The 27,316-nt window shown below is 36.7% G+C and overlaps 1 long non-coding RNA gene across 1 annotated transcript in view; it reads left to right on the top strand.

The window, feature by feature from the left end:
• Positions 1–27,316, top strand: part of LOC310890261 — a 65,994-nt gene that overhangs the window by 20,437 nt on the left and 18,241 nt on the right. The window lies entirely within an intron of this gene.

Here is a 27,316-nt window from a genome sequence, read left to right as displayed (position 1 = left end):
CTCAGTGGACAAGATTTTCAGAGTGGCCTGCTTACTAAAAAGAGATTCACTCAGGGGTCCCAACATGAGTGGCTTTTTTTGTTTGTTTTATTTATTTTTTTTGTTGTTTTTTTTTGTGTTTTCTTGTTTTGTTTTGTTTTGTTTCCCTAGGAATGAGACACTGTGGGGGCCTGGCTCTGGTGCCATCACAATAAAGAAAATAAAGAAAAGCTGGGGGGAAGGTATTTTTTTTTTCCTTTTTATTCTCTTCAGGCAGAGCTTTCGTATTTAATAACAAATTTTCTTACTCATCCACCATACCCAACCCGTAGCCCAGACATCCTCAGACATTGCACAGGAGGAACAATATCTACTCAGAAAGATTAATGAATGATAGCTTTCTTTCCCATTCACAGAAACTATTTCATCTTCACATGGCAGTGCTTTAAGCATTTTTTTTTTCCCCAGTGATTTTATTCACCTCTGTAAGAATAATTTTTGGTTTTCTTTGGGGTTTCTTAAGATTATGTTGCCTCTCTCAACTTTGTGTTGACTTTCTTCTTTGTAAGACAGAATCACAGAATGGTTGAAGTTGGAAGGTACCTCTGGAGGTCATCTGGTCCAATTCACCTGCTCAAGTAGGGACACCTAGAGCAGATTGCCCAGGAATGTGTCCAGATGGCTTTTGAAGATCTCAGCTCCGGGAAACCTGTTCCAGTGCTCAGCCTCCCACACAGTAAAGCTTCCTGATGTTCAGAGGGAACCTCCTGTTCATGACCATTATCTCTCGTTTTGTCACTGGGCACCACTGAAAAGTGCCTGGATCCATCCTCCTTGCATTCTCTAGGCAAAGACCTGTAAGCAAAGCCCTAAAATTTAAAATAACGTATACAGTCACAGAATTGTGTATGCTTACAGGGAGGAGGTCCTCAAATGCAAACTCCCGCTCAGAGCTGATCCAGTCAGAGCAGGTTTCTCAGGCTTGTCCCAGCTGACCCCTTAAACTCTCAAGGGTGGAGATCCCACAGCTCCTCTGAGCCCCTGATCCAGCATTTTCCACTTTCAGATGATGATGGTGATTATAATAATAACCTTGTATTTAAGTAGAGTTTCCTGTGTTGTAACCTGTGTTGCTTTTTTTCCTTCTTTTTTACACCCCTTGGAAGAGTCTTGCCCTGTCCTATATTTCCTTCCCATTAGCTGTTTCATAATGTTCTCCATTGAAGAACTGAATAAATCTACCTCTTTCATTCATGAGAGAGGTGGCCCCCTGCCCACCTTGATCTTTTTCCCTGGAATTGCTCCCATCTTTCAATGTCTTTCTTGTCCAGAGACACCAAAGCTGGACACGGTAATACTCCCAATACAGTCTCAGGTGGGTCAAATATGGAGGAATTTACATTTCCCATGAACTGATTATGTTGTTGCCTATGCAGCCCAGGGTGACTGTCATCACTTTGATCCAAGGACACATTACTGGCCATGTTCAACTTGTCAGGACTCCTCAGTCTTTTCTGCAGAGATTATACTGCAGAAAAATTATGCCCAGTTTATACCCAGCTGGCCCTCAGCCTCTGCTGTTGTATGATGTCTGTCAGTCTGATGCAAACGAGGTGAAAAAAAGCTTCAGCAATGGATGTTTCAATATTTATTTTCTTTTCTCTACCATTTACAATTTGAGAAATTAAAATCTGTACATCTATGTACTATGGCCCCTATCACAACAGCTTATCTTTTCACATGTATTTTTTTTTCCAGCTCCACTATAAAAACTCCACTCCTATTCATTGTTTATTCTTCTTGAAATCATAACAAGTACATTCAGGAGAGAAAGAGGGAGTTGTACCCATAAAATAAAAAAAACTCTTAAAAAAATCTAAAAACCAAAACAAACAAAAACAAGAAACATCCTTTTCTAGGGGCAAAAGAATTTCACACTGCTCACAGACATAGAGTTTATTTTTCTCTTCTACACAAAGAAATATAGATGGGTTTATTTATTTTTAAAGTGTGAAAGATCACTTGCTACGGTTTTCTTTTTCTACATTTTAAGAGGGAAGAAATATCACCTTGGGAAAAAAACGAAGAAATAAATAAAATTAATATAGTCTTATACTCCATGATCTTCCTCTGTCTGTAGCAAAAAAAAAATATATACTAAGAGAGTTTGAAGGTTAAAAAAATATCAGTTAGAGAGCTTCAGTGCTGGAGCTACTGTACAATAGGGTTAGGGTTAGTTAGCTGCTCAATATCTAAAGCCAACTGAAAGGTATCTGAGCTATAAAGGTAACTGAGGGTTATTACTGCAAGTACACAAAAGTAACTTAGCTAATGTGGAAGAATTGCACTATATTCATAAGAGTCAGTCTTGTCAGCTGTGTATCTGAAACTATTTTGGATCTTACTAGATTTAAAATTAAGAGTATAATCATAAAAAAAAAAAAGTAAAATCATTTCTGTGATTTTGGAGCACCTTTCAGAGTGTGTTGGACCATTTCCTGAAATTGCTTGCCATAATATTATTATCCTACCATGTGATTTTTCCTCAGAGCAAAAATATGGACTGATATTATTCAGGCATTCAGATTCTCCAAAATGGAAAATTCTTTCTTCAGCACATTTAACAATTGGATCAATAGTTAATATTGCTAATCCTACTTTTTCTTCTTTGTTTTAGACAGAGTTTTGACAGTGACAAGTAATATTTCTCTAAACTGTCATGGGGTTAATGGAAAGTTATTGTACTATATATGTTTTAAAAAATATGGGGAAGTTCTTGTGACACTGTAATCCAATGGAGTTTTGAGACTTAATTTCAGTACTTGGTCCTTTAAAAAACATTAAAGAGTTGAATAATGGAAGAGAGATTATGGTTATTAAATATGCAGAGGATACCAAGCAGGGAGGATCTGCAAGCACTTTAGAGGACAGGATTAGACTGTAAAATGATCTTGACAAATTGGAGAAATGGTCTGGAAAAATATGATGCAGTTTTAAAAGGACTTATGCATTTAAAAAGAACTAACTGCACAAATACGAGATGAAGAACCAGTGACCAGCACAATTTCTGAATAAAGCAGATCTGATGCTTTTTGTGAGTCACATTGACTCAACAGTTTCAGATTGAAAAGAATAAATAAATAAATAAATAAATAAAAGCAAAAGGAAAAAAAAAAACTTAGATAATGAAACATATGCAAAATGTCACATGCAAGATATTTCTATTTTTCTTATTATTGTACACTTTACACCTGAAGTACAACAGCTGGTTTGAGGTCCCACATCTGAAGAATGTGAAAATGAAAGATATTTATGGGTCAGTTTCCGAAAGAGAAGAAAGTAAGGAGACTTTCCAAATGTCTAGAGAATATGAGCTAAGAGGAGAAAAAAAAAATTTGTTTATTATATCAAGAAAGTGAAGAAACACACTTTGAATATATAAAGGAAAAGTTGCAAAGGGAAAACCTACTTTCTGTGTTCGGTACAAGCAACATAATGCACCATGAGGGATTTTACTCAGAAGTTAGAAGAGTCATTGTAATGACAAGAACATAAAATTTCTTAACTAGATTTCCCAGAGAAGATTGGAGATTTTTCTCAGTTCAAGTTTGTAAGTGCTAAGCTAAACAGATATCTTTCAGGTATAACACTGCAGTGGTTGATCCTATTTTCAAACAGAGGGAAGGACTATCTGCCCCTCTGAGGATCCTTTTAAGCATTATCATCAATGATCTTATCAATTAGTTCATTATCTAATAAAAGAATACCAATAGCAGAAAACTGGTACCAAAATGATTTTCTCAGAGTGAGAAGTATTGGTTCTTAAATTAGCTTTATAATTTACTACAATTTATGATCAACAAGAAAATGAGAACTTAACTTTTGAAAGTCTACTCCTAGGAAAGCGCTTTGTTCCCTATGGATGGAGACAATTAAAGGAGCTCTTGATTTTCTTCTTGTACTCTATTTCTACAAAATGTCTTTCAGGTACAATGACGATCTCACTATCAATCAGATTTTCTTTTATTTCCTGTAGCAGCATCATTGCAGAAAATACTTGGTTTGCTCAACTTTTGCAAGTTTTTGCAAGTTTTGAAGACCTACGTACGTAAGGACTTTGAAAGCAGTGGTGGTTTTGTTTGTCCATTTTTTTCATTAAGAGATTGGGGGACGGGGGAGCACAGTGAAATAGGTAAATGGATATGTGATGTTCATTAAGAGACAAGGACACAAACTGATCTCCTCCTTGTCTCACTTCAAACTGCAGTTGGCTTGATTTCTCACCATGTTTTCGCCACATATTTGGTTTTCATTGATATGTCTCAAACTGATTGAGAATTATTGACTTTCATCATGCGATACACAGATATTCAATAGTCTACCAAATTTTCCTCACTTAGTCAGTAGTCCAGTTTCTCTAGCTGTCCACTGAGTTGATGAAGATATTTTCAGGTATACATTGTTTGATTTAGAGCATGAACTGATGCCTCCATTGTCCTAATTCAGTATTTTAACTACCAGAATACTTGTTATTCTGGAATTAAATTCTGAGCATTTTCAGCTGAAACCAGTTTACTTCCTACAAATATTCAGGAAGTCTCAGAGGGAGAAAGAGGGTAATCTGTCATGCTGGTAGTTGAAGCATGGCATTCACCTGCTATGTTAAAACATAACCAGTATTCCTATGCCAGATCTGGTAGTTATTTGAATGTGTATCTTTTGTACCTGGTATAAGTGAAGCAGTGTCACTAAGCTATTGGAGGGTCTTTTTTTTTTTTTTTAGAGTAAAGTTTGAAAGTTTGCACTCACTGAGACCCGCAGTTAAAACCTTGCTGTTGGCATTTTTCACAGAACAAAAGCTTATCTTCCAGCCACCTTAATTTTAGTTCCTTGGACCTTCAAAACAACAATTACTTTTCTGGCTAGTCATGCAAACCAGTATAGCAGATAGTCATTTGATCACTTTAATCTCACACAGAAGTCAGTAACCAGAACTACACTATATTCCTTTCTCATCATTTCTGGCCAACATTACAGAAATGCCCCCCAACCAGGGCTGAACCTTGAGAGGAAGCAACAGAAAATCAGATGGAAATCACAGTTATGTGTACCACATTCTGCTTTCCAAAACTAAAGAGAAAAATTAAAACCTAGCCTATTTCCTCGGGTTGTTGGAAAGGAAGTTTAAGTTTCACTATTGTTACATCTGAAGTGTTATTTTTGGATACCTTAGCAGAACTGGAAAAATAAGATGAGAAGGCACAGATGGCAATTGACCTATCCAAAATAAAATATGAAAACAGTGGCAGAGGTGGAAAATACAAGTCTGTTTTGCTCTATATCAGTATCCAAATCCCTGGCTAAAACTCCAATTTGCATACTTACAGAACATCTTAAGAAGAGCATTACAAAAGGATTGCTTAACTGATATTCCTGAAATGAGAGAAGTATACAACTGAACTAAGAACACAGTGTCCTTTCCTTTTTGAAAGTTAATATATAGAGGTGTAGATAAAAAATGTCACCATCAAAATGAACACTAATTAGCAGACTTACTGGCAGTCTTACGAAAGAGGCCAAGAACCGAAATTAGAACTCTCCTTAAAACAGAGTGCCTGTCCAGTAAAAATTCTGGTATTTCAGTATATGTTTCTATTCTGAAGCACAAAGAAAAGTCATACTAATGAACATGTTATAGAAGAAAAAAATTCTGAAATGTGTCTCTTGGGAAAGGTCACAATTCAAAATTCACTATTTTCAATCCAAATGCAACAGCTCATTGATCATTTTGACTTCACAAAATTGTCAATTCCATCAGGATGTTGCATTACTATCTTTCACTCTGTTCCCTTGCTTCTCCAGCAAATCGAGAGGTTAATAGAAGACAAAGGAGGAAGGATTGACAATGATGACATCTCTGTTAAAAAAAAAAAAAAAGTTTTTTTGAGGAGTTAAAGGCAAGTCAGACAGCTTTATTAGCAATGTTATACTTTTTCTAGAGGAAAACACACTGGTACTAAAACGTATATCTAAAAATGCTTAAAATATTTCTTTTTTTTTTTTTTTCCCACATAAATTCAAAAACAAACCAAGGATTTTTTTATTATTATTATTTTTATTTTTTAAACAATATGAGATGGATCCTCAGCTAGTGTGGCTGCAAAAGTGTGGTGAATTAAATGGAACTACATTGATTTATACCTGCTGAAGGATTTGACTCTGTATAAAAAGCCAAAGAAATTAAGCATTTATTACATTTATCCACTGTCTCATTTCTCTGAAAAAGAAAATGTATTACGCCATAGTTTGCTATTGCAAGGGAAGTTAGGAAAGAGTAAGCAGAGGTAGGTGAAAGCTTATTAGTTAATACATTCATGTCTTTATGGAAGTGACACATAGAAGGGGAAGGAAAAAAATGGCCATGCTGAAATCTACGAGAGTACAAGAAATATCAGAGATCCCAAGGTACCATATGGAAAGCTCTCTGCAAGACAGCGTCTCCGTTCTACTACAAACCACAGTAGAGAAGAGATGTTTTTTACATTTTTCTTTGGTGTAAAGCTTAGACAGTTGAACTCTATTATAATGTCTTCAGGAAGTATATGATCCATTCCATTATCACTATGACAAAGAGAAAGAATTGCTTATGATTTCAGAAAGGTCACACTAAACTGATGTTCTGCCTCTATGTGCTCTAGCTATGATGATGATGATAATAATAATAATAATAATAATAAAAGTTTAAAGATGAAGTTTACAGTCAGACATACTGAGGGAAAAGAAAAAAGAGAGACAAAAAATTAACATTTAAAAAGAAACTCTTATCTGCAAGACATTTTCTAACCCTCTTATTTTTCTTCAGCATACCTGCTGGCAGTTATTATATTTGTACATGTACAAATAAACAGGGGACAAGATTCTGATATCGGTTCCTGGAGGGTAAATATAATGTTGTAATAAAAGCACTGCAACAGACCGTTATTATTAACAGTTATGTATGTGTTAAGATCTATCTGGCTGGCTGATTTGGGGCAGATGTGAGATAGTTCTGACCATGGTGTGAGACCCAAGCCAGCTCCAATTTAAAAGATGTGTGGCAGAGTTATTGTGTTGTTCAGCCCAAGATAATTCAGTCTTCCTCCCACCAGAGCTTATTATTTTTAGCTCTGAGCTCAACAGCAACTCCATGGCTTAGAGCAAGGGCTGACCAAATTCTTGCATGTATTGTGAATATATAGTATCATGTTTAATATACCCCCTGTATTGACTGGAAGACCCTAGACAAAGGTGGACTCTTCTTGAGCTAGATGCTTTGCACATACATTACAAATGACAGTCTCCCTACCTAGAACTTCATACCAGGTACCTAGTTATTAATAGTTTCTTTGGTAATCTTTGTAATAACATTAATCATGTTGAAATTCCTAGGCTTCTAGAGTGTAAAGGCAAGAGGAGATGAACAACTCCATTTGAGCAGGTCTCTTTGTAAACCTCAGATCCAGTGAAATCGTGAAGGCAACCAGTTCGTGTTGAAAATGCACAGAAAATTATTTCAGTGGAGCATAAGGAAATGAACTAACATCACTGGACCATGAAAAGAAGAGAGAAATACAGTGTGATGAGGCAACTCCTATAGGGCCTGGATATGTCTAAGTTATGTGGTTAAGTGCTAAACATCTATCTGGAGTCTGGGAGCGGAACAGAAAGCAACACATAAATGAAAAAGACACATAAGACAATAGAAAGGCTTTCTTGATTATTTACATGAGTTTATTAAAAATAGTATGGAAAATACAACTTTCTCAAGTCACATTTCAGAGATTTTGGAGCTTGAAAATTTTGCAAATGTGACTTCAACAGAAAAACAAAACAAAACAAAACACACACACATGTAGACAGTCATTGACCTATAATAACCATCAGTCTAAAGGGAAAAAAAAATAAAAATCAAATATAAAGTAGAAAGCACTGATTCAGAACTCAGAAGATTCTTTAGCATAATTCTTCCATTTCCATTTTGCTGCTTTCATTTTCTTGTTGCAAATATAGCTCTATAAACCATAGAAATAAGCTGCATGCAATTAAAATGGCATAATAGCTGAAAGGAATGCATTGATAATTATGTTTAAATCCATAACATTAGAAGAGTCTAGCATTGCTCAGAGTCCACACATTGTCATCTGTCAGTAGTTGCAGTTCCACTGTAACCTAAAATTAAAGCTCTTTTTCTCCTGAGATAACTTGATAACTTCTCTTGCAGCTGGCGGGTTTGTGTTAGGTTTCTTTCTTTCTTTCTTTCTTTCTTTCTTTCTTTCTTTCTTTCTTTCTTTCTTTCTTTCTTTCTTTCTTTCTTTCTTTCTTTCTCTTTCTTTCTCTTTCTTTCTTTCTTTCTTTCTTTCTTTCTTTCTTTCTTTCTTTCTTTCTTTCTTTCTTTCTTTCTCTCTCTCTCTCTTTCTCTTTCTCTTTCTCTTTCTCTTTCTCTTTCTCTTTCTCTTTCTCTTTCTCTTTCTCTTTCTCTCTCTCTCTCTTTCTCTCTCTCTCTTTCTCTCTCTCTCTTTCTCTCTCTTTCTCTTTCCCTTTCTCTTTCCCTTTCCCTTTCTCTTTCTCTTTCTCTTTCTCTTTCTCTTTCTCTTTCTCTTTCTCTTTCTCTTTCTCTTTCTCTTTCTCTTTCTCTTTCTCTTTCTCTTTCTCTTTCTCTTTCTCTTTCTCTTTCTCTTTCTCTTTCTCTTTCTCTTTCTCTTTCCCTTTCCCTTTCCCTTTCCCTTTCCCTTTCCCTTTCCCTTTCCCTTTCCCTTTCCCTTTCCCTTTCCCTTTCCCTTTCCCTTTCTCTTTCTCTTTCTCTTTCTCTTTCTCTTTCCCTTTCTCTTTCTCTTTCTTTCTCTTCCTTCCTTCCTTCCTTCCTTCCTTCCTTCCTTCCTTCCTTCCTTCCTTCCTTCCTTCCTTCCTTCCTTCCTTCCTTCCTTCCTTCCTTCCTTCCTTCCACCACTGCTATATAGTCCTCAATTCTTTTACCATTTTAAGGTTTTGAAAACAGACAAACAAACGTTCAGCTTTAACTAAATATTTTGTGATATATTTTTTTTTTTTTGTTTAGAGAGTCCGTAGTTCTTTCATGATATATCCTGTGCTCTTTTCTGTGGGAAAACAGTTCGGAAAGTAAGTTTCAGCTGTACTCATATCAGGGATTTTGTGAAAATACTGTCCCCACACTTTATTTTAAACTCGCAATACAAGAGAAACTGTGCAAAGAATCTGGAGAACTGTAACAGGCACTGTCTATGTTGAATCAGGACTGGATCCAGCAACGAATTTAGCATAAGTTTATGATCAGGGATTTAGGGCCTGATCAAAATGCTAGTGAAGTCAATACAAAAGCTGATGTCACTGGGCATTGGATCATGCCCTTAATGAACTAAGCAGAACCTGCAGTACTGAATTTTAAGGGCCTAATCCAATATCTCTTAACTTAAATGCACACCAGATTTAAACATTACATAGTGATGTAGATTTTGATTTTTAAAAACATTTTAAATGACACTCGTCTAAAAGAACATTAATTTAAGATTAGAATGAAATAAGTGTATGTCTTTCTGTCAAGTTCATTCAGATGTTAACAACTGTGAATACACTGCACTTTAGACTTCAGCATGGAGTAATAACCACAGCTCAAGACTGTCAGACAGGCTGAATTATGCACAGAATGGTAGATATTCACCTCTACTTTTTCACTTCTATTTCTTCACTCTAGCTCTGTTAAAGACATAGTCAGGATAGGTCAAATAAGTGCCCCCATTGCTCCTTCAATCACATTTTCAATTTTACATGAAAATGCAACCTATATAATTAGGAGTTACTTATTCCATGAACATTCAACCAATTCCAAAATTCAAAGACTTATACCCAGTGAAAGGAAGTAATTCTTCTTATCCTAAAGAAAGTTTTCATTTGAAGAGTCATCTCAAGTCTTTTCTATGAAGCATAATATGAGATTCATCCTATTTCATTTTCCTAAGGTACTTATTGCTGTATGTATAAAAAAGGATCCTGGGATCAGCACCTTGCTTGATGCCAAAATGTAGACGGTATGAAGGTCTGCCTCAAAGTCCACATTTCAAAAGAAAAACTATCCCAAACTGCAGCTGTATTCTCTGAGAGCATCTAATAACCAGGGATGCATTTTTATTTTTATTTTTTTTTAATATAAAGTTTATTGCTGCAATTCTGTCCATGCAATGGTGGAAAGAAAGATATTATGTCATTTAAAGACTTATTGTGCACTTGCAATTTAGTCGATAATAATTATGATTAAGACGACTACGGCTATTTCAGGAGTGACCATAAAGATTCAATGCCAACTTTCATTTTCTGTATTTTTACTCTTTAGTCTCATCTGTTTGCTTCCATTTTTCTTCTTCACAATTAAAGAAGCTGCTCATATGTTATAAAGGACTACATAATATGCTGCTAAAAACACAAGCGCATACACAGAGAGGGAACAGGATTTAAATAATAGTAAATAAATTTGTAGTAAGAATAAGCACATTTATTCCAGCTAGAATAGTAATAACTGAATGCCCTTTAATACATTAAATGAAAGGCAATCATTTTTCATATCTGAAGTGAATTGCCCATTTCAATAAGTGTTTTTATGTTTTGGGTCTTCATTTCTCAAAATGCAGCCTTCTTTCCATTATAAGAAGCTAATTAAGTGCAAAGCTTGCTTGTGAAAATGCCTAACAGAAGGGGTGTGATGCAATTCTCATGTTTCTTCTCCTTAAATTGATATTTAAGAAGTTTCTCCAAATTTTGAGGCAGTAAATTTCCCATAGATGGTTTGAACTGTGCAGTGAAGAATTCTGAGAATGATTAAAAATCTCTCTGGAAATTATTCATGTGTGTTAAATCCTATTGGACTAACCCATAAGGGTTCAATTAGTCAAGATCATTATTTAGAACCTACATTTGCATATGCAGATTGGGTAATTGTGCATGTATCTGACAGTATCATCTCTTTGACCAACAAGTAATTTAAATGGCCTAAGGGTATAATCCTCAGATTAATGTTCCTGATATAGATATAACTAGTGATATACCTTTAGAAGGCTGTTGGTCCCCAGGGATATGAGAAGGGCTACAGAACACACTGAGGTTCCACATGTAGGTCACGGATGAACCCAGGTAGATAATATGTCAAACGTATTAGCATTTGAGCACTGTTCAATCATTTATTTGTTTATAACCCATCTGTGACTTTAAATTTATGCTGAAAATGTAATTCATAAAATTAATGCAGATTGGAACCATGAGTCCAATGTAAAAGCTTCCCAAAGGAAGGCTCCTGCTTGTGCAGATTCATCTTTACAGCTCCTAAGTCCTCAAATAGCCTCATAGATACTTTTTTTATTTGTCCATCTAAAAGTTAGCTTTTGGAGTAATAGTAGTGAATGATATGAGTGTTTTTGTTTTGTTTTGTTTTGTTTTTCTGTGAAGAAAAATGAAACTGTATAACTGTATGCCTTCATGAAAGAACACTGTTCTGATAAAAAGCAGCAATAAAACAAGGATATGCAGAAAGAAAAGAGTATGCATAGGTCTTCATGCGCTGCTGTGAATCCTGGGTTGTACTATGTACTTTGGTTTCACAGAAGCTCAGTTTTACTGTCTTTCCTGCTCCTGTGAAGCCAATGTGCATATGTGTAACTGCCAAGACTTCCTGAATTTCTGTGTAAGCTTGGGTAACTCATTTAATGTTTTTCTGCCTTAATATTCACATCCACAAAAGGAAACTGTCGTGCCATCAGCCTCTTTATTAAAGAATTTGACTTCTTTGGACAAAAGCTTCTTTAATATGGAAGCATTAGGTATTATTAATGAATAACAAATGCTGTTTTAATTCACATTAAAAATGAAACATGAAAAAATAAATAAAACCCCAACACATTCTGTTAGAAGACCTTACTGCACTGTGAAAACTTTTCTTGATGTTGTTGTTGAAATTTAATCATATCTTTGCCATCTTCAACAAACCACAGGAACTGCATCTCCCTGTGGACACAGCCTTAAAGAAACACAACAAAGCAGCAAAGTTTAAAAAGAATTTAGTATAGATTTTTTTTTCTTGTCTAAACATAAAAGGTCCTCTGTAACCAGCTCCTTAAGAAAGAAAATGAAAAAAAATGAAAAGCTGTTGCTATTATTTTTGGCAGTCTGCTAGCACACAGCACCATGCTGGCAGCACTGTCTTTCAGTCACATGTACTTCTTTCCCCTTTCCAAACTCTGCCTGGGGATCTTATTTTTATCTGGGAATAAGGTCCTGTTTTGCCTGGATTACCTGCTGAAAGCTGAATAACAAGTGCCTGGGAAAACAGAAGTATTCTTCACTTCATATGATAAAGAGAGATGTAACAAACAAACAAAAAAAAATAGTTATAATTATTCTGAAATTCATTAGGAAGGCAACAAAAGAAATAATGCACAATGACACAAAATTCTCCTTAATTCTTGTTGTTTGTAACATACATCCTATCTCTCTCTCTTGCACCACTTTACTTAAAATCAAACTTTCTCTCTCTCTCTATCTCTGTCTCTCTCTTTTACAGATGACATTAACCTGAAATCAATGTCTTAGGAGTTTAGCTTTGAGAATCGTAACAGTGGGGATGATTTTCCCTAACTCAGCTGTCTAAAAGCTGAGTTTTGGGCTGGGATCATTATCTAGTTTGTCTCTGTAGTTAATGGAGAGAGGTGGAAATTGGCCACCTCTCTTAACCACCGTTTTAGGATGAATCACCTTCTGGAGGTATATAGCTCCCTTCACTTATCACAGAAAGTCTTGAAATCTAATTTGAACAGGAGGCTAAAGTTTTAGGCAACCAGCGCTAGGGAAGATGACTCCCACATTTAGCTGTAAGTGTTAGGAGTCAGGTTTTAACACCTAGATTTTCAAAGCTATTTCAGCCTCAGCATTGTAAGACCCAATTCATTTAAATAGCTAAGATCCATTTTCAAAAGTAGTTTAAACACTTATATAGCTATTAACATGCATAGAGAGGCAGCCAAACATCAAATGAGTATTCCAACTGTTCACATATGCCTAATTCCCATCAAAATCAATGCATAGATGGTTTTGAAAATCTCACTAGGCATATACCTAAATACCTGAATACTCTGAAGAATCTAATCCTTGGTCTTTCACCAGGTAATAAGGAACTAATGTGAAACTTGCTAACACCTTTTCACCCAGATGAAAGCCTCTCTCTTACTTGCACAGCTCAAAACTTTTTGTCTTTACAGTGCATCAGAAAGGCAATTGGCTACATCATCCATGTCCATGAAATAAAACCTCTGAGTATGCAAACAAAAGTGTTGTATTTCTATTGTGTTTTTTTTTTCCTATTTATTTATTTATTTATTCTGTCTGCTCCAAGTAGTGTATCACATTGCCAACTCGCATCCATTCTGCTGAACAATGTTGATTCTATTTTTTTTTCTCCTTTACTTTCCAAGTATTTCTCTCTCTAGTATATATTCTCTGCCTGCTTTTCAGCCCATGATACAGCTTTCGGTTGTGCATAGTTGTTTTTTTTTTTTTTTTTTTTTTTAACACCATGCCTCATAGATAATTTTACACTACTCTTCTCAACTCGTCCAGTTTTGCAACACTTCCCAATTCAGTTGCATCCATTAATTTAATAACCGTGCTATTGACTCTCATTTGCAGATCATTAGTGAAGATAAAGATGGACCAACACTAGTCCTTAAGGCATGTCATTAGATACTTTCCCACAACTCAATACACCACTATTTATCATCACCTTTAATTTAAAGTCCTGTAACAACTTCCGACTCCAAATCTATTCATAGGCATCTGAATTTAAATGAATTACAGCACTCACACATTGTGAAACAAATGTGTCCAATATGCAATGTCAAGTTGTAGGACACCACAAAATCAGCAGAACCAGTTGCAATTCACAAGCATTGTACTGTCAGACACTGGTAACATTCTCCAGGCTACAGATGTGGAGATTTACAATCAGAAGCACTGAGTTTTGACCCATTCTAATATATATGATTTGGTATGTAAAACCTTGACAAGTCTAGGAAGTCCAAGTCTTACATGTGACATGACACATCAGTTTATGCTTTATTCTGGCTACTCCCTCCCACTTTTTATTCATAAATGATTCATTTTTCTTGTTCTTATTCCCTTTCTCTGCTAAAAGAACAGAAGGAAATACTAAGATGCTCAACAGAAATGTCAGACTAATGATTTTTTCCATCCATATTATCACATGCTATTGCCAGTGCAGTCTTTTTGCGCTGATTCCCCTATAGATTTTACAGTGCAAACAAAATGCTGTATTCTCTTTTTATTGCTAATCACCCCAGTAAAGTCCTTCCTCCTTTATATAAAATTTCCTTGCGAGAAAAATGATGTGGTTTAAAATGTTCAGCCAGTCAAGACATCAAGACAAAAATTTAGAATGGAGTAGAGTAGAGTAGAGTAGAGTAGAGTAGAGTAGAGTAGGCTAGGCTAGGCTAGGCTAGGCTAGGCTAGGCTAGGCTAGGCTAGGATAGGATAGGATAGGATAGGATAGGATAGGATGGGATGGGATGGGATGGGATGGGATGGGATGGGATGGGACGGCACAGGAGGGGACAGGTGGGGACAGGACAGGATAGGAAGAAAAGAAAAGAAAAAAAAGAAAAGAAAAGAAAAGAAAAGAAAAGAAAAGAAAAGAAAAGAAAAGAAAAGAAAAGAAAAGAAAAGAAAAGAAAAGAAAAGAAAAGAAAAGAAAAGAAAAGAAAAGAAAAGAAAAGAAAAGAAAAGAAAAGAAAAGAAAAGAAAAGAAAAGAAAAGAAAAGAAAAGAAAAGAAAAGAAAAGAAAAAAAAGAAAAGAAAAAAAAGAAAAGAAAAGAAAAGAAAAGAAAAGAAAAGAAAAGAAAAGAAAAGAAAAGAAAAGAAAAGAAAAGAAAAGAAAAGAAAAGAAAAGAAAAGAAAAGAAAAGAAAAGAAAAGAAAAGAAAAGAAAAGAAAAGAAAAGAAAAGAAAAGAAAAGAAAAGAAAAGAAAAGAAAAGGGTAATTCACTTTGAAGAGACCTACAAAGATCATCAAGTCGAACTGCTTGACTACTTCAGGGCTAACCAAAAGTGAAAGCATGTTACTGAGGGCCTTATTCAAACACCTCTTGAACACTGAGGGGTAAGTCTGTTCCAGTGTTGAATCGCCCTCACAGTAAAGAAGTATTTCCTAATATCCAGTCTGAGCAACCCCTGGTGCCGCTCTGTGCTGTTCCCCTGTGCCTTGTCATCAGCTGCCAGGGAAGAGAGACTGGCACTACCCTCCCATTTTCCCTCAGGAAGTTGCAAAGAACAATTGTCTCTTGGCCTTCTCTTCTCCAAACTAGAAAACTAATGTGGCCTCAGCTTCTCCTCATAGAACATGCCTTCCACACTTTTACCCACTTTCTTGCCCTTCTATGGACACTTTCACGTATCTTAACATCCGTTTTATTTTGAGGAGCCCAGAACTACACACAGTATTCAAGATGAAGCCTCACTAATGCTAAATACAGGGTTACAGTCATCTCTTTTGTCCAGCTGGCTATGCTATGTTTAATGCATCCTAAAATGCACTTTGCTCTCCTGGCTGCCAGGGCACACTGCTGGCTCATGTTGAGACTGCTGTCAATCAGCACTCCCAAGTCCATTTCTGTAGAGCTGCTATCTAGCCACTTGTCTCCCAATCTGTAACTGTGTCCAGCATTACTCCATCCTAGGTGAAGAACCTGGCATTTAACTTTGTTGAAGTTCATGCCATTTACATAAGTGTTGATTGAAAGCTAGCCTTTCTTTTTCACATGCAAACCTAGGAAAGACCCATCTATTTCATGGAATCAGCTGAGATTGTGAAAGAATACCACAAGTCTAATGAAAACTTTTTTTTTTTTCTTTTCTTTACATTCACTTGTTTTGCTTATCTTAACCCTTTGTCTGACTTCCACTAGGTCCAGGTGATCTGGACTTCAAAAGGAAATCTTTTTGGCGTTATTTAGAGACATTAATTTGTTTATCCTCATTTAACAGCAGGAATACTGAAGAACTAACAGGTGAAATAACTTGCCAAACGTTGTTGAAGAAGCTAGTGCTATCAGTTAAACACACAAACTGGATTTTTTTGGTTTCAGCTTAGTTTTCCAACACCTCGGTCAGTTTTTCTCCTATAAGTGATGGATTATTATTAAGGCTGTTGAATGTTAAGCTTTGAAGCTTAATTCCCTTAAGATTCTGGTGAGAACTGAGTTTACATGTCTCAGTAGACAACCTTGGTAATCCTTCCCTTTATATCCTCAGGTATAGCTTGGGACTCGTTTCAGTATTACCTGTAGCACAGAACCGGATAAATTACTCATCCGCTCTATATTGTAGTCAGGTAATAGAGTTTTCATTTGATACTGTATAAACAATAAAGGTCAAGTGTATCCTTCCTCCATTCTTTCTTTAGGAATAGGAGGTTCCTTCCTTCATGTTCTGATGTAAGACCAGAAAAAAATGGTAATAAAATTTGACCATCATTCAGTAGATAAGAAAATGTTAGAACATAGTATGCTGCTGAATGATTTCCTTACTAGACTCTTGCTGCCCAAAGCTATTAGTGCAAGATATGCTGACTGAATTAGTGTTAAGTTCCTATCTGCCTCCCACGCAATATTTCAACACCAAGCAGAAGGAAAGAACTAAGAATAAATTAGGTGGGCATGGCTTGAGTGTTTTCAACCTGAAAAACAAGAGTCCACACAAAGGAAACCAACTGGTCAATAAGTGCCATTCTGTGCCCACAAAAGGAATTAATCTGTTCAACTATATCAACCTGATTGCTTAGTTCTTTAGCAAAAATCAGAGTGATGATTTTTTTTTCCCCTAAGACTATAACATTGACAAATCTAGTACTCCTGCTGATAATAGTAGCCACAAGAAAGATTCTTCTTTAAATACAGTTCTTTTTGTTTGTTTGTTTGTTTGTTTTTTCCTTTATACAATATTCTTTATGGATCTTAACTAAAGGTAATCAGAAATGTTATGTAAAAAGGATGGCTCTGTGGTTAAAAATGCATTGTCATCATTCTGATTTGCTCCTTCCTGCTCTCCCTCCTCCCTGATTTTTGAATTATAATAATAAAAAATGCAGCTTAAACAAGCTTGTTCAAAAAGTAAAGCAATACCTTAGAGATATGTGTGTTGGTTCCTTGTATTTAACATCACTGTTGTTATTCTGTGAATGGATTACAGCCCTTACAATTGTGGTGTTTTTACCCTGATGGGCAGCTGAACTCCACCACAACCATTCTCCCTCACACCCCCTCCTCAAAGAAAAAGGGAGAAAATAAAATGGAAAGGGCTCAAGGGTTGAGATAAGGACAGGAGATCACTCAACAATTATTGTCACAGGCAAAACAGACTCAACATAGGGAGATTAATATAATATATTGGCTATCACTAGCTGAAGAGAGCAGTGAGAAATTAAAAGCAAATTAAAACCACCCTACCACCCTGTTACTCTATATCCACCCTATATCCTCTCTGTGAGCAGTGCAGGGGAACAGGTAAATGGGGCTGCAGTCAGACCCTAACACTTCATCTCTGCCGCTCCTTCACAGACACTCTCTACCCCTGCTCCACGTGGGGTGCCTCCCATGGGAAGCCATCCTTCCCAAACTGATCGCGCAGCTAAACTCCACCATGGATGCTCTCTCACTCCCCTTCCTCAAAGTAAAAGGGGGAGAAATACAAGGGAAAGGGCTCCTCAAGGATTGACATAAGGACAGCGAGATCACTCACCAATTATCATCACTGCCAAAACAGACTCAGCATAGGGAGATTAATATAATACATTGGCTATCACTAGCAGACTAAAACAGTAAGAAAGTAAAAGCAAACTGAAAACATCTTCCCCCTCCATCCAACAACTTCTACCTCCTCCCCCAAGCGGTGCAGGGGAATGGGGAATGGGGGCTGCAGTCAGTCAGTGCGGACACTGACTCCACTGCTCCTTCGTGGTCACTCCCTGCCCCTGCTCCACGTGGGGTCCCTCCCACAGGATGCCATCCTTCCTGAAATGTTCCTGCATGGGCTGTCCACATCAGCAGCTCCTCAAGAACTGCAACATGGGTCCACACCATGGGGTCCATCCATCAGGAGCAAACTGCTCCAGCATGGGTCCCCCACGAGTGGCAGCTCCCCCCAGACCCCTGCTCCTGTGTGGGTTGCTCTCCACGGGCTGCAGCTCTGGCCCAGGGCCTGCTCCTGCGGGGGCTCTCCATGGGCCGCAGCCTCCTCCAGGCCACATCCACCTGCTCCACCAGGGGCTTCTCCACAGGCTGCAGCGTGGAGATCTGCTCCATGTGGGACCCATGGGCTGCAGGGGGACAGCCTGCTCCCCCAGAGGCCTCTCCACAGGCCACAGGGGAACTGCTGCTGCGTGCCTGGAGCACCTCCTGCCTTCCTGCTGCACTGACCTTGAGATCTGCAGGGCTGCTTCTCATTCCCCTCTCTCCCAGATGCTGTAGATTAGCAGTTTTTTTTTTCCACTTTCTTCGATCTGCTCTCCCAGAGGCCCATCCAGCGTCGCTCATGGCTCGGCTGTGGCCAGCAGCGTGTCCCTTTTGGAGCTGGCTGGAGCTGGCTCTACTCTGACGTGGGGCAGCTGCTGGGCTCTGCTCACAGAGGCCGACCCTGCAACCCCCTTGCTACCAAGCCCTTGCCACAGAAACCCTATGCAATGTACCAAACAATACACCCATTTAATTGACTAAGTGATGAGAAACAAAATGCTGTATGTTGATTGATTTCCATTCATGATGAGAAGATGAATCCCACAAGCTTCCAAGATCATACAAAGCCGTAGTTCTGAAGGTACTATGATGGGTACTGACAAGCAGGGCTCCTACCACTTCTCATCACCATCGAAATCCAGCCATCACCATCGAAATCCAGCACATAATAAGGCTGGCCCTTGTCCCTGCTGAAGAACTATTTCATCCTGACAGAAGCCAACCACACAAGAGGCTTCAATTAAAATTCACGTAACAGTGTCAATGAATGACAAATGAGGGAACCCAACCCATGTTTGAATCCTAATGGTGCAGCTTCCCTCCACCTCCCGTTTTATTTAACATGATCACTGATACCGTCTTTTCAGTTTTTACTCATTTTAATTGTGCATGATTTATTTCCTTGTTTCATCAGCTCCATCTATCAGAGAAAAATGAGAGTTATGAAAAAGAGTCTGAAGGCTGCCAAATACTGACTTTTTTATTAATTTCTGCTATATATATGATTAATTTCTTCCTTGAACACTGGACTGATGGCTACATACACTCTGACTCATGTTTAAAATAATGAAATTATGGCAGTATTTAAAACAATATATACACTTATTATAAACCTCCCCTCATTCATAAAGGTTACATACTGAGTAGTGAAATGGCTAGACCTATAGACCCATTTTATTTTGCAAATCTTAATTGTTCTGTTCTTTTACAAAGATACTAGTATTTAAGGCATATTATTTTAGAATAAAGGTTTCACTTTCCCTAAGCATTAGGACTTAAAAAATAATAATAATAATAATAATAACTTTGACATTTCATTTATAGGCATTTTAATTATCTGGATGGTTTCCTTTAAATGCTAGAAGTAGGCAGGGAGAATTTGTACTTATAGAAGGAGAAACTGCTTCCAGGAGTTCCTAATTTTCATGTGTTTTGAATTTTAATATCTTTTCTGGGTCAGGTTTTCACAGACTTAGAAGAGGGTATACATTGACCTTAAACTATTGTACAGTTTTAATAATATTTTTAGTCTCTATTGGTTATTTGCGAGAAAGAGCTCTAGTTTGTTTATGCTTCTTTTTCCCTCTACTTTCCTTCCACAGTAGCAGAAAAGCCCCAAGGCTTCAGAGAACAGGCTGTCCCTTTTTTTTCTTCTTTTCCCCACCTTCTAACTTTTAAAAAGACAAATACAAGGAACTGTGAAATCCACTAGTCCATGGGGTCAGGAATTTTTCACCCACTCCTGTCAGTTTGGACTGCTATTTTTGAGATAATGAATCCCTGAACTCCCCTCTTGCAGTATCTCCCATTAATGAAGCTGAATTTTTATAGAGCTTTCTTTTCTTTCCACCTCACATCCCTTTCCCCCTCAGTTTCTTTTAGCTTCTTACATTGTTAGGGATGTAGACAAGTAATGACCCCACTGGGAACATTTAGAAATATTTTTACTTACTTTCAATTTGGTGTTATTTTTGCTTCTTCTTCACCTTTGCAGTCATTGTATACCTGTTTGACAAGTATAAACAGCAGAACCAGCTCTAGGAGATATAACCAGAACAAGGTAATATCTGAAGTCTCATCACCTCAAAATGTGGCAACATGATTTTACTTTAAGTTATAATGATGTTCCTCCTTGAGGCTCAGTCAGAATAAAAGTGTTTTTGGCCTAGTCCCGGTCTGAGTTACATCACTGTAAATAGGGCACCTCTCTCTTGAAGAAGGAATTGTAACTGCTCTGGCAAACTGCTGTAGCTGAAATGAATTATCAGGCATGTAACTACAGACAAGTGGGACCCAATAATTTTGTTGTTGTTGTTTGTTTGCTTTAAAAGGATGGACAACAAGACATTTTTTGTTTTGTTTTTGTTTGTTTTGGTTTAGTTTGATTTTTTTTTTTTTTTTTTAATCAAAGGCATGAGAAAAGGACTTGAGGGTTGGTAGATGATTTTTTTATCTGAAGTACCCTATACAAGTTTCCATTCCAAAGAGGTGAAATGGGGATTCCAAATGTGCATGTTGAGATGGGGAAATTTGTCCTTTCTATGATTTGTCTATCCTGATTTTTTTATCGTTTCAGCCCTTCAGAACAGTAGCTTCTTTAACATATCTGGCATGGTAGAACACTGATCTTGTCTGAAGCTCTGAAACTCGTGAAATGTAAATAACAATGCATTTTAGGCTATATCACTTTTGTAAAGATCCACAAGTACAAGTTAGCTTCCCAGGCCACGAGTTTATGACGTTTCAGGTTCTTCTGATTCTAGTTCAGACAAATCAGTTAAGTTTAGCATTTTGTTGTCAGCATGAGCTTTTTCTTTCAATTTTAAATTTTCTGTAGCATATTCTGAAAATGACTCAAGTATGCACCTAACCACACATTTCACTTTTAGCGCATGACTAATCCTTTTGACTTCAGTGACTATAATAATGTTTTTAATGTTATAAGGAGCTGAAATTCTTTTGCAAATCAGAAGCAGGCATCCCTGAACTGAACAAGCATCGGTCCTTCACATGCCAACCAATCTGCAGTTTTAAAACCTTCAGGAAAATATGGTTTTCAAGTCTGATGAAAAAAACACAATAAGGACTAAATTTGGAAACAAATCTGTTCTGCCATTTTTCCCAGCTACATTAAAGGCTGGTGACTATGTTTTTGCTTGGTTTGATTTTATTGTTCTCATCATATAAATTCTATATAATACAGATGCAAAATGAGATGGGGGATCGGGAGGGGGTGGGAGTTTTATAATTGAACCTCAATGAGTTTCAACAAAATATGGTACTTACATGAACTATGAGTCCAGGTATGGTGCACAGAGCAAATAATAAGTGAGAGTTGAATAGAAAGATGACCAGCAAGCTAAATGGAACTAAGTAGTTAATAAGCAGAGAGTTAATGAGTTTGTGAGTTAATAATCTATTGAGTTTAGGTTCTCTGCTTCAAGGTGATAATATGCAGTTTTAAGTTTGTGGCTTACCTATTTCTAACTTCAGTTATACATTTGTGTAACAAAATGTCAAACTTCAAAATCCCTTCTTGTCATGCGTATGAAAACTAGTATGACTTTTCCACACCCGTCCACAGTAACTGAGACCATAGAGAATGACTTGGGCAGAGAAGAGTTTAGACAAAAAGGGAAGTAATATATATATATATTATTTTAACAAATTATATTTTTTAACCTATATTTCTTATGACACAGTAGCAGTACAATAAATAGTGCTAAAACTTAAGCAACATCTTTACCCAAACTGCAATGAGCCCTATAAAAATCAGTAGACCCAACTGTGAAGTAAACTATTAGCCATGTGTGCCATGGTTTCGTAACATTCTTTTTAATTTTTCTTCATCCCCATAAAGCCTCATGCTATGAAACAGAAGACAACCACACAGCTGAAAAGGTTTTAAAGAAAAATGTCCACTTGAATACTTTTATGATAATTTTTAACCCGTTTGCAGCATGATCTGATTAATAATAATAATAATAACAATAACAATAATAATAATAATAAACTATTTATTTATTTTTAAAATAATAATAATAATAAATTAAGATTATTGGATTATAGGTTCATAAATTTTTGAAACTATCCACTCCCTTTTCTAATGCCAGTTCATATGCCTTTCAGATACTTTTTATCCTCATATTTATGAAACTGTCCTTTCAGGTAAGCTAGTATCACTCATAATTTATTTATTCATTATTATTATTAATCTATTTATTATTATTTATGTACTTATTATTTGAGAGAGGTTTTCAACATTATAAAATTGTTTCATAAAGCTGTGTGAAAAAACATGGCACAAATGTATTCTTTTTCCTGTTTCTCTAGTTGAACTGCTGTCCCTTCCCCTAAATATCTCCTGGCCTGTTTCTGATTGGCTGTGGCAGAGGGCTCTGAGATCTCAAAAACAAAACAAAACAAAACAAAAAAATCAAATCAAATCACAAAACCACACTAAAGATATTAATGATAACCATTGTATGAGCTCAATGTTAGCACAAGGATGATGAATGCCCTAGCAGAGGGGAATTTGGATTTCTCATATTAAAAGAATGATGAGACATGCAGAACTATAAGGAAATATATATATATATATATATATATATATATATATATATATATCCTCTGTTAACAGAAGAGCTGGTCTTGATAGTCCTATAAAAGTTGGGTCTCTGATCATCGATTGTCCCCACTGTGGTCAATGGAGAAAGTCCAGTATCTCAAAAGAGATCTCAACCCTTCTGAAGATAATATCTAAACTAGGTGGAATGATTAGCTGTCCACGCGTTCTATTTGGGGGGGTATCTTATGTGGGACATGCACCTGGGGCACAGTTTATCTCTGTACATCATTTAGTGGTTTTCAGAATGAATTGAGTGACAGAGTGTGAAAGGAGACGAGATGAAAAACAACAACAACAACAACAACAACAAAACTTATAAGGGAAGAGTAAAAGAACTCAAGGTTTTATGTTCAAGAAGCGAGGGACATGTGGGACACTGCTGCATGCAGGAAGAGTCATCTAGTTCTTGTGTTTGGAATGGTAACTGCACATTATGGAAAACTTGAGGCAAACCCTTCAAACCGAGGTTTTAAAACACTAAAGAGACTGTCTGGGGATGATACAGAGATAACTGAGACCTGAGGATCCTGGAGATGCAACTGATCCTGCTTTAAGGTTGGGTAATGCACTTCATAATTTCTCAGTGTAATTTCTTACCTTGCTTTCTGTATTCTGTGAGGACAACATATGCACAAATAATTTAAGTGTGAACAGTGGCAAACTGCCATTGATTTCAAAGGCATAATCAGATCCTCAGTTTCCTTGTTTCTTAAGCGCTATGCAAGAAACACAAATGCTTTTTAAACTACCGTATTTTTTAATCGTAATTTTAAAAAGTGGAACACTAGTCTTTTTAGTAAATATATATATGTGATATCCAGGATATGAGAGATTCACTGAGATGTCCCTGTCCTTAATGAGAAATCACAAGGAAGATTACTGCCATCGCTTGCCTATATGCTCTGACTTATCAGTTGGTCTGGGAGTTTAGGCTCCTGCGATATTGAATGAAGATTATAAGCCAGATGGGCCACAAATTCTGTCAAGCCTTCTTGGCAGCTGCTCTCATTACAAAAGCCAGCCAGCCTTTTCCAAAAATAAGAATGTGAAGCAAATTGGGCTTATAGACCCTTATAATGCAATTGCACGCAGAGATGGGGACCTGAGCGGGCAGGCAGAAATATTATTGATGGCTGCTGAAAACAGGGAATAAGATGTTATTAAGCCAAGTCAGAGATAGATATCGATAGCTAATATAAAGCCTTTATTGGTTTACAGGCTCCAGGAAAGAGGGTTCAGAGCTTCGACCCTTTGCTTTGCTTTTAATTTCACTGGAGATGCAGGGTTTATGAATAAAACATATCTTCACTCATGATTCTGATATTAGTCACTACTTTCTGTGTCACTCGTTCTCTCAGAGCAAGCAACATTCACTAACTACATAAACTTTGAAAGCTTTATTTTATAGAGGGGGGAGGGATGCAAACTGACAAAGAGGGAGTGACTGTAGAGGGAAGAAAGAAAAGGAAAAATAAGACAAAAGGCAAGAAAGTGAATGTGAGACTACAAACAAGAATAGGGATGTGAAAGAGAGGAATACAAAGGAAGTTTGGGGAGAGACGACAAGATAAGAATGGATAAAAGAAAATGGCTGGAAGAACTGGTATTGCCTCTCTCGTACAACAAGGGGAGAAGACATAGTTGTTCTGCTCCTGCGTAGGTGCTCTCTAGGTTTGTACAGAAAAGAGAAGGTCCCCGGTAAGAGACATGGGGGATTCTTATAGCCATACGATACATAGATTGGCTCTACATCCCATTTAACTTTGTGTATCTGTTAACATATATGCAAATATGGACAATGATGGTTTTGTTCCTTTCTTAGACTTCTCTCACACTATTCTGAAAATCTACCAAAACTCCCTAGAGTGAAGTACATTTCAGAACAGTAGCAAGGACTGGGAGACAAAAGAATATGTGCTACAGAGATAATAAAAGTAATTTATGATAATCTTTTCATATCATTATCAGTCCAGGTCAGTGAATATGTCTCAAATGGCCTGGGCTGTGCAGCAAAACACACACCAAGATCCTGTTCCTCCCAGTAGACTAGACTAAGATTTAGTTGTTAACATACTGTCAGTGATGCTAGCTCTGCTCATACAGCTTTCTTTTCTGTGGAAACAAAAATATAAGATAAGGACCTGTAGGACATGGCTAGTTCCTTCTGATGAAGATCTAGACCTTGAATGGTCTATACCTTGGATTCAAAAATTCAGAGTGCTCCAATTTCCCCCTGTTTAGATGCGGACAGTGTAGTTTCAGTATCTGCATCTCTTCTAGTCTCATCTAGGACATGACTATTTAGATGCGTGAAAACAAGATTAAACTCCTTTTCTCACAAGTTAAGCTGTTCAGAACATCAGTGTGGTTTCCACAGAGCCATACTAATGCAACATTATATTTGATCTAATGAATCCTGCTCTGAATGTGATGAGTGGGGAAGGATATGACATTGAAGTATTGTTTAGAACCAACAAATGTGTCCCAAACGACAACGAATCTGATGACTTCAGATTTGTGTAAAATATTGAGAGTGGATATAACTAAAGAGTTTATCAGAAAAATATCTTCTAAAATAGACGTTTTGGGGTCCAAATTTGAGCCTGTCTATATGTTTTCCAGCACAGTGTCAGCTATGAATTTCACCCCTCCTGAAGATAATGATGTTCTTTTGGATAAATGTTTCACAGAGCACCCAGTTCCAACCAAAGGGCTTTACCATAGATTTGATAGGAGTAGAGAAGATGGAAATGTCTAGTTGATTGACAAATGGCACAAAGAGTAACATCATTATAATATTGTTAATAATCTAGATGTATTCCAGTGATCTAGTAATGGAAGAAATAACCTGGAATACCCATATGAGATTATGTAAATTATGTAGGTTATTGGCCCTGTTTTGAATGGATGGTTGCAGATAAGACATATATATATATCATTTCAAATCTGAAGTATTGAGTACTTTTGTGATTCTGTAATCTTCTAACACTATTGGCACAGTTATGTCCCAAGTTACTAGGAAGTAAGAAGAACCACTTCAGACATTAGGGTGCTCATTTGTAAAGTGCACAGGATAAAGGCAGCAGTGTCATTCATCTTCTGCTTCACAAATGAAAATAATAGCTGAAATGTATGCCAAATTGACTAAACTAATCAACCACCCTTTTGATGAGGTTATTATGTAATCACTACACTTTCTTCCAGAACATTTATGAAATCACAGATGATGCTATCCAGTTTTTATAAGTATTAGTTCAGAAAATAGACTTTAATTCCACCACCACCTCCCTCTTTTAATTAATAATGAACCTCAGCATTGTTTTCCTCTTCACAGCTTTGAAGTCAGAACTAAGGCTGCTCTTCCATCTTTCATTCACTTCATAAATTTTGTGGAAAGACTACTCATATGTTAAAACAATCATCTGGGATTCAGTTTCTGCCTCCTTACTCTTTAGTCTTCCCATATTTCTGTGAAATAGGGTTGATAACATCTTTTCTCTTTTTATCGCATGTGTCCTTTAAAAAAAAAAGCTATCTATGACCCTTCCTAAGATATTGAATAGCAATATCTGGAAACAATTGGCTATCCAAATAGACTAACTGGTCCAGCAAGTTACATATGCATTTGCCTTACTATGAAATAACAATAACAATCAAATTCAAGCAACAGCAATAGCAAGCATCACAGGAGCGTTCCATGCATCCTAGACAGCTTTGGTGAAGCCAGGGAGAATTTGCCAGTTTTAACATTAGACTGTATATAATACACCCTCTGCTTTCTTACCGTTATTCTAAACGTACATCTCTTATTTCTAACAGTAGTAAATAATTGTTAAAAGTTGTTCAAAGACTAGTATATACTTCCGTGGAACATTAATTGTCTCTTTCTGACAGCATATAATAGAGGTTTTCTACATGTTATCCATAAGCTTTTAGTGAATGGTCCTGTGGCCACTCTTCACATATTTCTGAGTGTTATTACAAACTCTACATGGAAAAACATTGGTTTGACCACTAAATTTTATAGAATGGACTTTGCTTGAAAGAGGAAGATTGGTCTTACAAGTAATATGAGTGAACCTTATCATTCCAAGATCTATCACGCACTCTGAACCTAAAGAGATTCAGAAATGAAGCTTTCCAGCATTACTGCAAAGCAACCCAGTAAAACAACTTGTAAGATAAGAATTTAGCCTGAGAAAAAATTGTAGCATTTGCTGTGTAGTGTGAACAAACAATAAAGGTACTGGCAGGACTTGACCAGTAAGCATGACCTGGGTTGTGTTTTTCACTTGTATTCAATTATTTTAAATGAAATGCAAATGCATTAGGAAATAATAAAATAAAATAAAAATAAAAATAAAAATAAAATA

This window comes from Anser anser, assembly GCF_964211835.1.
Source record: "Anser anser genome assembly, chromosome: Z".
Taxonomy (NCBI): Eukaryota; Metazoa; Chordata; class Aves; order Anseriformes; family Anatidae; genus Anser; species Anser anser.
Note: the sequence above shows the minus strand (reverse complement) of the source record. Positions and strands in the feature narration are given on the sequence as shown.